Source organism: Phyllobates terribilis, unplaced genomic scaffold, assembly GCF_046119375.1.
Source record: "Phyllobates terribilis strain yellow unplaced genomic scaffold, ASM4611937v1 Scaffold_4__5_contigs__length_816908805, whole genome shotgun sequence".
Taxonomy (NCBI): Eukaryota; Metazoa; Chordata; class Amphibia; order Anura; family Dendrobatidae; genus Phyllobates; species Phyllobates terribilis.
The window spans coordinates 613706062-613718708 of record NW_027362764.1 but is presented as its reverse complement, the minus strand read 5'-3'; positions in this window follow the sequence as shown (position 1 = coordinate 613718708).

Sequence of the window (12647 nt, the reverse complement as noted above, 5' to 3'; positions counted from 1 at the left end):
CCTTTAGTATCTAAAAAAAAGCAGTTTGAGTGTGTCGCTCACTGTTCAGCCGCAAATATCTCTATTTAAAAAAGTGTGGTATACCCCAGTAAACAATAACTGTGGTTTTGCCATCCCACGGTAAAAAATCTCTATTATTCACCTTTTGATAGTTTTTTCCGTAAAGAAAAACAGTAGTGTCTCCTGACTGTTGTGACACAAAAATCTATCTGTTGAAAATAGTCTTGTGTAGGCCCGACATCCCAGTATGGTTTCGCAGTTCCATGGGTCAAATCGCTGTACTATCCAGTTTTGGGCCTTTGGTATCTAAAAAAAAAGCAGTTTGAGTGTGTCGCTCACTGTTCAGCCGCAAATATCTCTATTTAAAAAAGTGTGGTATACCCCAGTAAACAATAACTGTGGTTTTGCCATCCCGCGGTAAAAAAATCTCTATTATTCAGCTTTTGGTAGTTTTTTCCGTAAAGAAAAACAGTAGTGTCTCCTGATTGTTGTGACACAAAAATATATCTGTTGAAAATAGTCTTGTGTAGGTCCGACATCCCAGTGTGGTTTCGCAGTTCCACGGGTCAAATCGCTGTACTATCCAGTTTTGGGCCTTTAGTATCTAAAAAAAAGCAGTTTGAGTGTGTCGCTCACTGTTCAGCCGCAAATATCTCTATTTAAAAAAGTGTGGTATACCCCAGTAAACAATAACTGTGGCTTTGCCATCCCACGGTAAAAAATCTCTATTATTCAGCTTTTGGTAGTTTTTTCCGTAAAGAAAAACAGTAGTGTCTCCTGACTGTTGTGACACAAAAATATATCTGTTGAAAATAGTCTTGTGTAGGCCCGACTTTCCCAGTGTGGTTTCGCAGTTCCACGTGTCAAATCGCTGTACTATCCAGTTTTGGGCCTTTGGTATCTAAAAAAAAAGCAGTTTGAGTGTGTCGCTCACTGTTCAGCCGCAAATATCTCTATTTAAAAAAGTGTGCTATACCCCAGTAAACAATAACTGTGGTTTTGCCATCCCACGGTAAAAAATCTCTATTATTCAGCTTTTGGTAGTTTTTTCCGTAAAGAAAAACAGTAGTGTCTCCTGACTGTTGTGACACAAAAATATATCTGTTGAAAACAGTCTTGGGTAGGCCCGACATCCCAGTGTGGTTTCGCAGTTCCACGGGTCATATCGCTGTACTATCCAGTTTTGGGCCTTTGGTATCTAAAAAAAAAGCAGTTTGAGTGTGTCGCTCACTGTTCAGCCGCAAATATCTCTATTTAAAAAAGTGTGGTATACCCCAGTAAACAATATATGTGGCTTTGCCATCCCACGGTAAAAAATCTCTATTATTCAGCTTTTGGTAGTTTTTTCCGTAAAGAAAAATAGTAGTGTCTCCTGACTGTTGTGACACAAAAATCTATCTGTTGAAAATATTCTTGTGTAGGCCCGACTTTCCCAGTGTGGTTTCGCAGTTCCACGTGTCAAATCACTGTACTATCCAGTTTTGGGCCTTTGGTATCTAAAAAAAAAGCAGTTTGAGTGTGTCGCTCACTGTTCAGCCGCAAATATCTCTATTTAAAAAAGTGTGGTATACCCCAGTAAATAATAAATGTGGTTTTGCCATCCCACGGTAAAAAATCTCTATTATTCAGCTTTTGGTAGTTTTTTCCGTAAAGAAAAACAGTAGTGTCTCCTGACTGTTGTGACACAAAAATACATCTGTTGAAAATAGTCTTGTGTAGGCCCGACATCCCAGTGTGGTTTCGCAGTTCCACGGGTCAAATCGCTGTACTATCCAGTTTTGGGCCTTTAGTATCTAAAAAAAAGCAGTATGAGTGTGTCGCTCACTGTTCAGCCGCAAATATCTCTATTTAAAAAAGTGTGGTATACCCCAGTAAACAATAACTGTGGCTTTGCCATCCCACGGTAAAAAATCTCTATTATTCAGCTTTTGGTAGTTTTTTCCGTAAAGAAAAACAGTAGTGTCTCCTGACTGTTGTGACACAAAAATATATCTGTTGAAAATAGTCTTGTGTAGGTCCGACATCCCAGTGTGGTTTCGCAGTTCCACGGGTCAAATCGCTGTACTATCCAGTTTTGGGCCTTTAGTATCTAAAAAAAAGCAGTTTGAGTGTGTCGCTCACTGTTCAGCCGCAAATATCTCTATTTAAAAAAGTGTGGTATACCCCAGTAAACAATAACTGTGGCTTTGCCATCCCACGGTAAAAAATCTCTATTATTCAGCTTTTGGTAGTTTTTTCCGTAAAGAAAAACAGTAGTGTCTCCTGACTGTTGTGACACAAAAATATATCTGTTGAAAATAGTCTTGTGTAGGCCCGACTTTCCCAGTGTGGTTTCGCAGTTCCACGTGTCAAATCGCTGTACTATCCAGTTTTGGGCCTTTGGTATCTAAAAAAAAAGCAGTTTGAGTGTGTCGCTCACTGTTCAGCCGCAAATATCTCTATTTAAAAAAGTGTGCTATACCCCAGTAAACAATAACTGTGGTTTTGCCATCCCACGGTAAAAAATCTCTATTATTCAGCTTTTGGTAGTTTTTTCCGTAAAGAAAAACAGTAGTGTCTCCTGACTGTTGTGACACAAAAATATATCTGTTGAAAACAGTCTTGGGTAGGCCCGACATCCCAGTGTGGTTTCGCAGTTCCACGGGTCATATCGCTGTACTATCCAGTTTTGGGCCTTTGGTATCTAAAAAAAAAGCAGTTTGAGTGTGTCGCTCACTGTTCAGCCGCAAATATCTCTATTTAAAAAAGTGTGGTATACCCCAGTAAACAATATATGTGGCTTTGCCATCCCACGGTAAAAAATCTCTATTATTCAGCTTTTGGTAGTTTTTTCCGTAAAGAAAAATAGTAGTGTCTCCTGACTGTTGTGACACAAAAATCTATCTGTTGAAAATATTCTTGTGTAGGCCCGACTTTCCCAGTGTGGTTTCGCAGTTCCACGTGTCAAATCACTGTACTATCCAGTTTTGGGCCTTTGGTATCTAAAAAAAAAGCAGTTTGAGTGTGTCGCTCACTGTTCAGCCGCAAATATCTCTATTTAAAAAAGTGTGGTATACCCCAGTAAATAATAAATGTGGTTTTGCCATCCCACGGTAAAAAATCTCTATTATTCAGCTTTTGGTAGTTTTTTCCGTAAAGAAAAACAGTAGTGTCTCCTGACTGTTGTGACACAAAAATACATCTGTTGAAAATAGTCTTGTGTAGGCCCGACATCCCAGTGTGGTTTCGCAGTTCCACGGGTCAAATCGCTGTACTATCCAGTTTTGGGCCTTTAGTATCTAAAAAAAAGCAGTATGAGTGTGTCGCTCACTGTTCAGCCGCAAATATCTCTATTTAAAAAAGTGTGGTATACCCCAGTAAACAATAACTGTGGCTTTGCCATCCCACGGTAAAAAATCTCTATTATTCAGCTTTTGGTAGTTTTTTCCGTAAAGAAAAACAGTAGTGTCTCCTGACTGTTGTGACACAAAAATATATCTGTTGAAAATAGTCTTGTGTAGGCCCGACTTTCCCAGTGTGGTTTCGCAGTTTCACGTGTCAAATCGCTGTACTATCCAGTTTTGGGCCTTTGGTATCTCAAAAAAAAGCAGTTTGAGTGTGTCGCTCACTGTTCAGCCGCAAATATCTCTATTTAAAAAAGTGTGGTATACCACAGTAAACAATAACTGTGGTTTTGCCATCCCGCGGTAAAAAAATCTCTATTATTCAGCTTTTGGTAGTTTTTTCCGTAAAGAAAAACAGTAGTGTCTCCTGATTGTTGTGACACAAAAATATATCTGTTGAAAATAGTCTTGTGTAGGTCCGACATCCCAGTGTGGTTTCGCAGTTCCACGGGTCAAATCGCTGTACTATCCAGTTTTGGGCCTTTGGTATCTAAAAAAAAAGCAGTTTGAGTGTGTCGCTCACTGTTCAGCCGCAAATATCTCTATTTAAAAAAGTGTGGTATAACCCAGTAAACAATATCTGTGGCTTTGCCATCCCACGAAAAAAAATCTCTATTATTCAGCTTTTGGTAGTTTTTTCCGTAAAGAAAAACAGTAGTGTCTCCTGACTGTTGTGACACAAAAATCTATCTGTTGAAAATAGTCTTGTGTAGGCCCGACATCCCAGTATGGTTTCGCAGTTCCATGGGTCAAATCGCTGTACTATCCAGTTTTGGGCCTTTGGTATCTAAAAAAAAAGCAGTTTGAGTGTGTCGCTCACTGTTCAGCCGCAAATATCTCTATTTAAAAAAGTGTGCTATACCCCTGTAAATAATAACTGTGGTTTTGCCATCCTACGGTAAAAAATCTCTATTATTCAGCTTTTGGTAGTTTTTTCCGTAAAGAAAAACAGTAGTGTCTCCTGACTGTTGTGACACAAAAATATATCTGTTGAAAATAGTCTTGTGTAGGCCCGACATCCCAGTGTGGTTTCGCGGTTCCACGGGTCAAATCGCTGTACTATCCAGTTTTGGGCCTTTAGTATCTAAAAAAAAGCAGTTTGAGTGTGTCGCTCACTGTTCAGCCGCAAATATCTCTATTTAAAAAAGTGTGGTATACCCCAGTAAACAATAACTGTGGCTTTGCCATCCCACGGTAAAAAATCTCTATTATTCAGCTTTTGGTAGTTTTTTCCGTAAAGAAAAACAGTAGTGTCTCCTGACTGTTGTGACACAAAAATATATCTGTTGAAAATAGTCTTGTGTAGGCCCGACTTTCCCAGTGTGGTTTCGCAGTTCCACGTGTCAAATCGCTGTACTATCCAGTTTTGGGCCTTTGGTATCTAAAAAAAAAGCAGTTTGAGTGTGTCGCTCACTGTTCAGCCGCAAATATCTCTATTTAAAAAAGTGTGCTATACCCCAGTAAACAATAACTGTGGTTTTGCCATCCCATGGTAAAAAATCTCTATTATTCAGCTTTTGGTAGTTTTTTCCGTAAAGAAAAACAGTAGTGTCTCCTGACTGTTGTGACACAAAAATATATCTGTTGAAAACAGTCTTGGGTAGGCCCGACATCCCAGTGTGGTTTCGCAGTTCCACGGGTCATATCGCTGTACTATCCAGTTTTGGGCCTTTGGTATCTAAAAAAAAAGCAGTTTGAGTGTGTCGCTCACTGTTCAGCCGCAAATATCTCTATTTAAAAAAGTGTGGTATACCCCAGTAAACAATATCTGTGGCTTTGCCATCCCACGGCAAAAAATCTCTATTATTCAGCTTTTGGTAGTTTTTTCCGTAAAGAAAAACAGTAGTGTCTCCTGACTGTTGTGACACAAAAATCTATCTGTTGAAAATAGTCTTGTGTAGGCCCGACTTTCCCAGTGTGGTTTCGCAGTTCCACGTGTCAAATCGCTGTACTATCCAGTTTTGGGCCTTTGGTATCTAAAAAAAAAGCAGTTTGAGTGTGTCGCTAACTGTTCAGCCGCAAATATCTCTATTTAAAAAAGTGTGGTATACCCCAGTAAACAATAACTGTGGTTTTGCCATCCCACAGTAAAAAATCTCTATTATTCAGCTTTTGATAGTTTTTTCCGTAAAGAAAAACAGTAGTGTCTCCTGACTGTTGTGACACAAAAATCTATCTGTTGAAAATAGTCTTGTGTAGGCCCGACATCCCAGTATGGTTTCGCAGTTCCATGGGTCAAATCGCTGTACTATCCAGTTTTGGGCCTTTTGTATCTAAAAAAAAAGCAGTTTGAGTGTGTCGCTCACTGTTCAGCCGCAAATATCTCTATTTAAAAAAGTGTGGTATACCCCAGTAAACAATAACTGTGGTTTTGCCATCCCGCGGTAAAAAAATCTCTATTATTCAGCTTTTGGTAGTTTTTTCCGTAAAGAAAAACAGTAGTGTCTCCTGATTGTTGTGACACAAAAATATATCTGTTGAAAATAGTCTTGTGTAGGTCCGACATCCCAGTGTGGTTTCGCAGTTCCACGGGTCAAATCGCTGTACTATCCAGTTTTGGGCCTTTAGTATCTAAAAAAAAGCAGTTTGAGTGTGTCGCTTACTGTTCAGCCGCAAATATCTCTATTTAAAAAAGTGTGGTATACCCCAGTAAACAATAACTGTGGCTTTGCCATCCCACGGTAAAAAATCTCTATTATTCAGCTTTTGGTAGTTTTTTCCGTAAAGAAAAACAGTAGTGTCTCCTGACTGTTGTGACACAAAAATATATCTGTTGAAAATAGTCTTGTGTAGGCCCGACTTTCCCAGTGTGGTTTCGCAGTTCCACGTGTCAAATCGCTGTACTATCCAGTTTTGGGCCTTTGGTATCTCAAAAAAAAGCAGTTTGAGTGTGTCGCTCACTGTTCAGCCGCAAATATCTCTATTTAAAAAAGTGTGCTATACCCCAGTAAACAATAACTGTGGTTTTGCCATCCCACGGTAAAAAATCTCTATTATTCAGCTTTTGGTAGTTTTTTCCGTAAAGAAAAACAGTAGTGTCTCCTGACTGTTGTGACACAAAAATATATCTGTTGAAAACAGTCTTGGGTAGGCCCGACATCCCAGTGTGGTTTCGCAGTTCCACGGGTCATATCGCTGTACTATCCAGTTTTGGGCCTTTGGTATCTAAAAAAAAAGCAGTTTGAGTGTGTCGCTCACTGTTCAGCCGCAAATATCTCTATTTAAAAAAGTGTGGTATACCCCAGTAAACAATATATGTGGCTTTGCCATCCCATGGTAAAAAATCTCTATTATTCAGCTTTTGGTAGTTTTTTCCGTAAAGAAAAACAGTAGTGTCTCCTGACTGTTGTGACACAAAAATCTATCTGTTGAAAATAGTCTTGTGTAGGCCCGACTTTCCCAGTGTGGTTTCGCAGTTCCACGTGTCAAATCACTGTACTATCCAGTTTTGGGCCTTTGGTATCTAAAAAAAAAGCAGTTTGAGTGTGTCGCTCACTGTTCAGCCGCAAATATCTCTATTTAAAAAAGTGTGCTATACCCCAGTAAATAATAACTGTCGTTTTGCCATCCCACGGTAAAAAATCTCTATTATTCAGCTTTTGGTAGTTTTTTCCGTAAAGAAAAACAGTAGTGTCTCCTGACTGTTGTGACACAAAAATATATCTGTTGAAAATAGTCTTGTGTAGGCCCGACATCCCAGTGTGGTTTCGCAGTTCCACGGGTCAAATCGCTGTACTATCCAGTTTTGGGCCTTTAGTATCTAAAAAAAAGCAGTTTGAGTGTGTCGCTCACTGTTCAGCCGCAAATATCTCTATTTAAAAAAGTGTGGTATACCCCAGTAAACAATAACTGTGGCTTTGCCATCCCACGGTAAAAAATCTCTATTATTCAGCTTTTGGTAGTTTTTTCCGTAAAGAAAAACAGTAGTGTCTCCTGACTGTTGTGACACAAAAATATATCTGTTGAAAATAGTCTTGTGTAGGCCCGACTTTCCCAGTGTGGTTTCGCAGTTTCATGTGTCAAATCACTGTACTATCCAGTTTTGGGCCTTTGGTATCTCAAAAAAAAGCAGTTTGAGTGTGTCGCTCACTGTTCAGCCGCAAATATCTCTATTTAAAAAAGTGTGGTATACCCCAGTAAACAATAACTGTGGTTTTGCCATCCCGCGGTAAAAAAATCTCTATTATTCAGCTTTTGGTAGTTTTTTCCGTAAAGAAAAACAGTAGTGTCTCCTGATTGTTGTGACACAAAAATATATCTGTTGAAAATAGTCTTGTGTAGGTCCGACATCCCAGTGTGGTTTCGCAGTTCCACGGGTCAAATCGCTGTACTATCCAGTTTTGGGCCTTTGGTATCTAAAAAAAAAGCAGTTTGAGTGTGTCGCTCACTGTTCAGCCGCAAATATCTCTATTTAAAAAAGTGTGGTATAACCCAGTAAACAATATCTGTGGCTTTGCCATCCCACGAAAAAAAATCTCTATTATTCAGCTTTTGGTAGTTTTTTCCGTAAAGAAAAACAGTAGTGTCTCCTGACTGTTGTGACACAAAAATCTATCTGTTGAAAATAGTCTTGTGTAGGCCCGACTTTCCCAGTGTGGTTTCGCAGTTCCACGTGTCAAATCACTGTACTATCCAGTTTTGGGTCTTTGGTATCTAAAAAAAAAGCAGTTTGAGTGTGTCGCTCACTGTTCAGCCGCAAATATCTCTATTTAAAAAAGTGTGCTATACCCCTGTAAATAATAACTGTGGTTTTGCCATCCCACGGTAAAAAATCTCTATTATTCAGATTTTGGTAGTTTTTTCCGTAAAGAAAAACAGTAGTGTCTCCTGACTGTTGTGACACAAAAATATATCTGTTGAAAATAGTCTTGTGTAGGCCCGACATCCCAGTATGGTTTCGCAGTTCCATGGGTCAAATCGCTGTACTATCCAGTTTTGGGCCTTTGGTATCTAAAAAAAAAGCAGTTTGAGTGTGTCGCTCACTGTTCAGCCGCAAATATCTCTATTTAAAAAAGTGTGCTATACCCCTGTAAATAATAACTGTGGTTTTGCCATCCCATGGTAAAAAATCTCTATTATTCAGCTTTTGGTAGTTTTTTCCGTAAAGAAAAACAGTAGTGTCTCCTGACTGTTGTGACACAAAAATATATCTGTTGAAAATAGTCTTGTGTAGGCCCGACATCCCAGTGTGGTTTCGCAGTTCCACGGGTCAAATCGCTGTACTATCCAGTTTTGGGCCTTTAGTATCTAAAAAAAAGCAGTTTGAGTGTGTCGCTCACTGTTCAGCCGCAAATATCTCTATTTAAAAAAGTGTGGTATACCCCAGTAAACAATAACTGTGGCTTTGCCATCCCACGGTAAAAAATCTCTATTATTCAGCTTTTGGTAGTTTTTTCCGTAAAGAAAAACAGTAGTGTCTCCTGACTGTTGTGAAACAAAAATATATCTGTTGAAAATAGTCTTGTGTAGGCCCGACTTTCCCAGTGTGGTTTCGTAGTTCCACGTGTCAAATCGCTGTACTATCCAGTTTTGGGCCTTTGGTATCTAAAAAAAAAGCAGTTTGAGTGTGTCGCTCACTGTTCAGCCGCAAATATCTCTATTTATAAAAGTGTGCTATACCCCAGTAAACAATAACTGTGGTTTTGCCATCCCACGGTAAATATCTCTATTATTCAGCTTTTGGTAGTTTTTTCCGTAAAGAAAAACAGTAGTGTCTCCTGACTGTTGTGACACAAAAATATATCTGTTGAAAACAGTCTTGGGTAGGCCCGACATCCCAGTGTGGTTTCGCAGTTCCACGGGTCATATCGCTGTACTATCCAGTTTTGGGCCTTTGGTATCTAAAAAAAAAGCAGTTTGAGTGTGTCGCTCACTGTTCAGCCGCAAATATCTCTATTTAAAAAAGTGTGGTATACCCCAGTAAACAATATCTGTGGCTTTGCCATCCCACGGTAAAAAATTTCTATTATTCAGCTTTTGGTAGTTTTTTCCGTAAAGAAAAACAGTAGTGTCTCCTGACTGTTGTGACACAAAAATCTATCTGTTGAAAATAGTCTTGTGTAGGCCCGACTTTCCCAGTGTGGTTTCGCAGTTCCACGTGTCAAATCACTGTACTATCCAGTTTTGGGCCTTTGGTATCTAAAAAAAAAGCAGTTTGAGTGTGTCGCTCACTGTTCAGCCGCAAATATCTCTATTTAAAAAAGTGTGCTATACCCCAGTAAATAATAACTGTGGTTTTGCCATCCCACGGTAAAAAATCTCTATTATTCAGCTTTTGGTAGTTTTTTCCGTAAAGAAAAACAGTAGTGTCTCCTGACTGTTGTGACACAAAAATCTATCTGTTGAAAACAGTCTTGTGTAGGCCCGACATCCCAGTATGGTTTCGCAGTTCCATGGGTCAAATCGCTGTACTATCCAGTTTTGGGCCTTTTGTATCTAAAAAAAAAGCAGTTTGAGTGTGTCGCTCACTGTTCAGCCGCAAATATCTCTATTTAAAAAAGTGTGGTATACCCCAGTAAACAATAACTGTGGTTTTGCCATCCCGCGGTAAAAAAATCTCTATTATTCAGCTTTTGGTAGTTTTTTCCGTAAAGAAAAACAGTAGTGTCTCCTGATTGTTGTGACACAAAAATATATCTGTTGAAAATAGTCTTGTGTAGGTCCGACATCCCAGTGTGGTTTCGCAGTTCCACGGGTCAAATCGCTGTACTATCCAGTTTTGGGCCTTTAGTATCTAAAAAAAAGCAGTTTGAGTGTGTCGCTTACTGTTCAGCCGCAAATATCTCTATTTAAAAAAGTGTGGTATACCCCAGTAAACAATAACTGTGGCTTTGCCATCCCACGGTAAAAAATCTCTATTATTCAGCTTTTGGTAGTTTTTTCCGTAAAGAAAAACAGTAGTGTCTCCTGACTGTTGTGACACAAAAATATATCTGTTGAAAATAGTCTTGTGTAGGCCCGACTTTCCCAGTGTGGTTTCGCAGTTCCACGTGTCAAATCGCTGTACTATCCAGTTTTGGGCCTTTGGTATCTAAAAAAAAAGCAGTTTGAGTGTGTCGCTCACTGTTCAGCCGCAAATATCTCTATTTAAAAAAGTGTGCTATACCCCAGTAAACAATAACTGTGGTTTTGCCATCCCACGGTAAAAAATCTCTATTATTCAGCTTTTGGTAGTTTTTTCCGTAAAGAAAAACAGTAGTGTCTCCTGACTGTTGTGACACAAAAATATATCTGTTGAAAACAGTCTTGGGTAGGCCCGACATCCCAGTGTGGTTTCGCAGTTCCACGGGTCATATCGCTGTACTATCCAGTTTTGGGCCTTTGGTATCTAAAAAAAAAGCAGTTTGAGTGTGTCGCTCACTGTTCAGCCGCAAATATCTCTATTTAAAAAAGTGTGGTATACCCCAGTAAACAATATATGTGGCTTTGCCATCCCATGGTAAAAAATCTCTATTATTCAGCTTTTGGTAGTTTTTTCCGTAAAGAAAAACAGTAGTGTCTCCTGACTGTTGTGACACAAAAATCTATCTGTTGAAAATAGTCTTGTGTAGGCCCGACTTTCCCAGTGTGGTTTCGCAGTTCCACGTGTCAAATCACTGTACTATCCAGTTTTGGGCCTTTGGTATCTAAAAAAAAAGCAGTTTGAGTGTGTCGCTCACTGTTCAGCCGCAAATATCTCTATTTAAAAAAGTGTGCTATACCCCAGTAAATAATAACTGTGGTTTTGCCATCCCACGGTAAAAAATCTCTATTATTCAGCTTTTGGTAGTTTTTTCCGTAAAGAAAAACAGTAGTGTCTCCTGACTGTTGTGACACAAAAATATATCTGTTGAAAATAGTCTTGTGTAGGCCCGACATCCCAGTGTGGTTTCGCAGTTCCACGGGTCAAATCGCTGTACTATCCAGTTTTGGGCCTTTAGTATCTAAAAAAAAGCAGTTTGAGTGTGTCGCTCACTGTTCAGCCGCAAATATCTCTATTTAAAAAAGTGTGGTATACCCCAGTAAACAATAACTGTGGCTTTGCCATCCCACGGTAAAAAATCTCTATTATTCAGCTTTTGGTAGTTTTTTCCGTAAAGAAAAACAGTAGTGTCTCCTGACTGTTGTGACACAAAAATATATCTGTTGAAAATAGTCTTGTGTAGGCCCGACTTTCCCAGTGTGGTTTCGCAGTTTCACGTGTCAAATCGCTGTACTATCCAGTTTTGGGCCTTTGGTATCTCAAAAAAAAGCAGTTTGAGTGTGTTGCTCACTGTTCAGCCGCAAATATCTCTATTTAAAAAAGTGTGGTATACCCCAGTAAACAATAACTGTGGTTTTGCCATCCCGCGGTAAAAAAATCTCTATTATTCAGCTTTTGGTAGTTTTTTCCGTAAAGAAAAACAGTAGTGTCTCCTGATTGTTGTGACACAAAAATATATCTGTTGAAAATAGTCTTGTGTAGGTCCGACATCCCAGTGTGGTTTCGCAGTTCCACGGGTCAAATCGCTGTACTATCCAGTTTTGGGCCCTTGGTATCTAAAAAAAAAGCAGTTTGAGTGTGTCGCTCACTGTTCAGCCGCAAATATCTCTATTTAAAAAAGTGTGGTATAACCCAGTAAACAATATCTGTGGCTTTGCCATCCCACGAAAAAAAATCTCTATTATTCAGCTTTTGGTAGTTTTTTCCGTAAAGAAAAACAGTAGTGTCTCCTGACTGTTGTGACACAAAAATCTATCTGTTGAAAATAGTCTTGTGTAGGCCCGACTTTCCCAGTGTGGTTTCGCAGTTCCACGTGTCAAATCACTGTACTATCCAGTTTTGGGTCTTTGGTATCTAAAAAAAAAGCAGTTTGAGTGTGTCGCTCACTGTTCAGCCGCAAATATCTCTATTTAAAAAAGTGTGCTATACCCCTGTAAATAATAACTGTGGTTTTGCCATCCCACGGTAAAAAATCTCTATTATTCAGCTTTTGGTAGTTTTTTCCGTAAAGAAAAACAGTAGTGTCTCCTGACTGTTGTGACACAAAAATATATCTGTTGAAAATAGTCTTGTGTAGGCCCGACATCCCAGTATGGTTTCGCAGTTCCATGGGTCAAATCGCTGTACTATCCAGTTTTGGGCCTTTGGTATCTAAAAAAAAAGCAGTTTGAGTGTGTCGCTCACTGTTCAGCCGCAAATATCTCTATTTAAAAAAGTGTGCTATACCCCTGTAAATAATAACTGTGGTTTTGCCATCCCACGGTAAAAAATCTCTATTATTCAGCTTTTGGTAGTTTTTTCCG